General features: G+C 36.6%; 1 long non-coding RNA gene across 3 annotated transcripts; it reads right to left on the reverse strand.

Moving 5' to 3' along the window:
* Window positions 1–1,195: 1,195 nt before the first annotated feature.
* LOC145430948 (uncharacterized) lies at window positions 1,196–3,350 on the reverse strand. Of its 3 annotated transcripts, none has more exons than XR_013911297.1 (5): window positions 3,211–3,350; window positions 2,889–2,924; window positions 2,369–2,521; window positions 1,920–2,007; window positions 1,196–1,333 (listed from the first exon to the last, which is right to left on the reverse strand). It is a non-coding gene; the product is annotated as an uncharacterized LOC145430948 (long non-coding RNA). The 3 variants fall into 3 exon arrangements; XR_013911298.1 differs by having other exon boundaries at window positions 2,889–2,952; window positions 3,211–3,349; XR_013911296.1 differs by lacking the exon at window positions 3,211–3,350 and having other exon boundaries at window positions 2,889–3,031.
* Window positions 3,351–4,656: the final 1,306 nt, after the last annotated feature.

Below are 4,656 nucleotides of genomic sequence, written 5' to 3' on the forward strand. Positions count from 1 at the left end.
CTTGAAATATTTTAATCCTTCACAATTTTCTCACTTTATCCCAACACCATTCAATAACTTTTACCCAATACTACTTGGTCACTTAAATGCTACATGTTATCTTCAAATTACATTTTGCTATTATATTCTAGCATCAAATACACAATTTTCAAATGGAGGCCTTATAACAGATTGTATTGTTCTCTTCCAAGATGGTTGCTGGCATCCACCAGTAACCTTTCAAAACAAAATGTCTAATTTCACTGCATTGACAGTAGGTAAAGAATTAAACTGACATTACTCCACTACTGAATCTATATAAACCAACAGTTAAATAATGTCAGTTCTTCCGTGTTCTCTGGAATCAATCACAGCAAAGAAATTAGACTCTTTCTTTTGAAAAATGTTGGGAAAGAACAAATCAAAACATTCTATTTAAGGCCTCTGACGTCAAGATTCAGTTAAACAACAATTATAACTAAACAATTTGAGGTAATGTTAGTTTCCATTAACATTAAATTAGGTTACTGAATTGGCAAACACCTTCCTATTAACACTACCCATTTTACCCCAATAACTAAAGAAATTAGCACCTGCAGGTCAAAACCTTTATTCAAGAGACGCAAAAATAACATTGATACAGTGACTGTCAAAAATTACAGCACTGATCATACTGTGACATCTTGGTTCAAAACAGCACACTTAGAAATATTCAACGTTCCTTACTTCAACTGAATGAAACTGAAAATACCATTTCACACGACCCATATGGGATATTTAGACTGCATAACTGTTCATGCTACATCTCTTCACTAGAAAGAAAAAATACAAAGAGAAATTTAAAAATGCTGCCAAAATGCTGTACAGAGCAAAAGGAAAAACAAACAACAACAACAAAAACAGCTTGTCCTCATGGCAGTTGCAGAGTATATAAAAATGAACCCTGCGATCTGTTCCTGGAATTGAGCTTCAAAATGCAGCAGAACAAGTGTGAGATTTAAATGTCCTCTCACCTAGAGCTGATCACCTCACATGCATAACAGTGAGCTTTCCTTGCAGGAGCAGTTTTGTCTCAGTTGTGAGCTTTTCTTGAGAGCTGAGTTGCATCCAACTCCATTACCACCCTTTGAATCACCTCAAAAGTGTAGCAGAGTTGTGATGGGTAACTCATGTTGAAGGAATAAAAAAGGTCCAAACAGCATGGCTACTGCAAAGGTCACGTTATCCAGATCTTGAAGAACTACTATACCCTCGATGATGATGCCAACGTCAGAAAAGTCATTGCCTGGTGCATCCTCTGGAGACAGATGTTCATTGTGGTTTTCTCAATCTGTGCAGTGGCCTCAGTCAAGTCCTGGTTAAACACAAAACATTTCTTTAAGATTCCTTTTTAAACTCATCTCTTTTGAATCTACCAGTTCTAATGTTAGAGTAATTTAAACCAATGCAAGCAACATAGTAAATAGCTATAGCCAAAGAGTGGCCTGCCATGCTGCCATTCATGGTCTAACAGAGTTTCTAAGAGAGGGTGAAAAACATAATAATTTCAAATGCTTTACATTAGTTTTTGTTAGAAAGACACCGGCCCATCAGAAATCCAGGTTTTGTCACTCAGAAGATGTTAGAATTTAGACTTTCAGCCCCACAATTTGGTTAGCTGTTGGTCTTTTTTTTTTTCAAACAAAAGCTAATGTAAATATTGGTGGGATTTTCCTTTGTTCACTAGAATGACAAATTTAAAGTTTTTTCACACTGATGTGACCCCTAATATAGGGGGGTGGGGCCTCAAGGGGGGGCGGCCGAGTTCACTACCAGGCCTCATGTGAACTTCAAATTATTAAAGAGGACTACTGGTCCTAACCAGTCCAATGAGGATCAAGTGGATAACTAAATGCATTTTTAAATGTTGCAAAGCCACAATCTACTCATAAAACACTCACCATGAACTCCTGCACCAAGATGTTGCAATTGTCTTTCACACAGATGCGGAGCACTTTGATGAGACTCCCTTCGAGCATTAACGTCATCCTAAAGTATTATAACAAAGAAAACAGAGATTTGTGAACTTTTCAGTAGCACAGAAGAAAATGATCCCAGACAAAAACTTAAACCAGTCAACATGCAACACCAGCATCTACAAAGCAATATCAAAAGTTTCTGTTTGACATCAACTTTATGGATATATCGTTTCCAGAACATTTATTTTTTAAAAAAGATAAATTTTTCTCAGTGGGCCAGTAAATGCATAACGAAAATTATGGCATCCTTTCGGTGGAATCAGTACTCACGGGTAATAGTTGACTGTTTCAATGGATGCAGCATAAAAATCTTTTACTGACCTAATGCAATACATATACACTTTGTAGTTCAAGAATTTTAAAGTTCTTACTGTCATTATGGCAGCTACATCCTTTAGCTTTGTGCCCTGTTCCCCCGATCACTTTGCAAACACTTTCAGCAGACTGTCAGAGAGAAACTCAGCTCCGTCAGAAACCTTGACTGTAAAGGCATGGTTGGGATGCACTGGAATGCTGCATTTCATCTAAAATGACATAAAATTATTTTGAAATAACAGCAGGCACTGTGCTTGGTTAATCAGTAATGTTTTGTTGAATAAAAACTGTGTTTCCAGACCTTATGGGATTAAAAAAATCCAAAGATGTTTGTTTCTGATTTGCAACCCAAGAACCCACAAGTTACAACCTCATTTTAGTTCAAGTGTGCATTAATGTGAGTCCAGTAATCACCTTTCTGACAATACATACAGGTTAAACCTATGGCAGATTTTGGATTTCTCAGTTGTATTAATAGGGTGGTCTATTTGAGTATGCATGCACCTAATAATTATAAAAAACCCATTATAATTAAGTTACAGAAACCTTAAGCGAAAATAGAATATACTTTCTTACCATAACACCTTGAACCCACAATCCATCAGCTGACTCCTGGTGAAATGCAGAATAGATGTGGTCTCTCAATGTGCAGCAAAAAAAAAACAAAAACAAAAGGACAGCAGGTGAGGGCAGGAGGGGTAGGGATGTAAGCTAGCATAATGCCACTGATGATATTAGCTAAAGCTGTTCAATGTCCAAAATCTCACTAACACCACGGTGCAGTAAATACACAATGTAACTGAAGAGTCAGTTGGCAAATCTATTCACACAGAAAACCAAATTATGTTATGAGTGCCTTGTAATTAGGTTTAATGTGATATTACGGCTCAAGACATACCAAAAAACGTAGAGTTGGCTGCTCGACTTGACTGAGATGGATGCATTTTTTAAACCACGATCCAAAGCCCGCGAGATGAAATCACGCGTGGTTTCACGAGATTTAACGTTGCTATCTTATTGACTTACTTCACCTGAACATGATATGAACAATTTAATACACCCTTTCTGCATATCATGTAGTTTTTACACTATATAGTTACATTTATCTTTAAAACATGAGGCAATTGCGTTAAATACATGCAAGATGCTTACATAAATCCAAGAGATGGCCAGTCCCTTTTTTTCAGTGTAATACAGCAACACCATGGTGAGCATAACACAGTTTTTATTATAAATCAAATCTTACAAGAGTTATTAAAGCAAAAGGCCTCAACTTCACTAATTGGTGCAATGATTTAAAAAAAAAAAACGCACGTGTGATTTCTTCTCAACCAACTGCAGTGAATAAAGACATTCCATGTTGTTATGAAACTGAATCAATAATGTAGAGCACTGCTGTGTCTTTATTGCCTATCTGGGGAGCTACCGATTCATTAAAAAAAAAAAGAAAAAAAAATACAATATGGGATTTGCTTGCCCAGGGGTTTAGGTTATTGCAATTAGAAAAAAAAACATGCCATCAAAGTCTTCTGTAAATATGTCTGTTAATTTATTGATGCATGCATCTGCAGTAATGACTCATTAAAAAGTGAAAGTATAAAGTTATTGAGAAACGATTCTTAGTTGCTGACACACTGCAAATCGCAGAACTGTCTACATAAAAATATGATAAGAGGTAAAGAAATAACTGCACAGTTGTGTGTGACCGATTATGTGACATACTGGCATAACTTCAAAAAATAGAAAAACATAAACAAATTTTCACCCCAGCACCATGTCATGATATATATTTGTCTGTGTTTTTTGATATGGACTCGAGGGTGTGTGTGTGTGCGCATGTGTGTGTCTCTGTGTGTGAATCCCGCCAGCCTGAAAATCAGTTTGGGCTGTGAAATCCCTGTCAGTGCCCAGGGCTTATGCATTCTGATCTGCTTGGGAAAGCTGCTACACTAATATGTGGCATTAAGCTGGAACGGTCACATTGTCTCACTGTAAACGTTCTATTCATTTTTCATACCTCTTTGTGCAGCAGTCTAGTGTGTGAATACCTGCATGTCTATTGGATTGAAATATAGCAATAAAAAATAAGTTGTGAAAAGAGCCAAAGACATGCTTCTTTTACTAAAATATTGTAAAATAGCTTGGATTAAATCATTGATACCCCTCAGAAGGGGCAATAAATATGGATTGTAGTGACATTTCAAGCAGACTATTGTCTTCAATTAGTACCGCAGGAGGCTTCTATCAAATATATTAGTCATTATCTTATTTAAATGAATAAAAGTACCCATGGTGCTTTGGCATCACTGTGTGCACCACACTGAATGTGGGAGAGTGAAAGAAT

Source organism: Astatotilapia calliptera, chromosome 9 (genome assembly GCF_964374335.1).
Source record: "Astatotilapia calliptera chromosome 9, fAstCal68.1, whole genome shotgun sequence".
Classification (NCBI taxonomy): Eukaryota; Metazoa; Chordata; class Actinopteri; order Cichliformes; family Cichlidae; genus Astatotilapia; species Astatotilapia calliptera.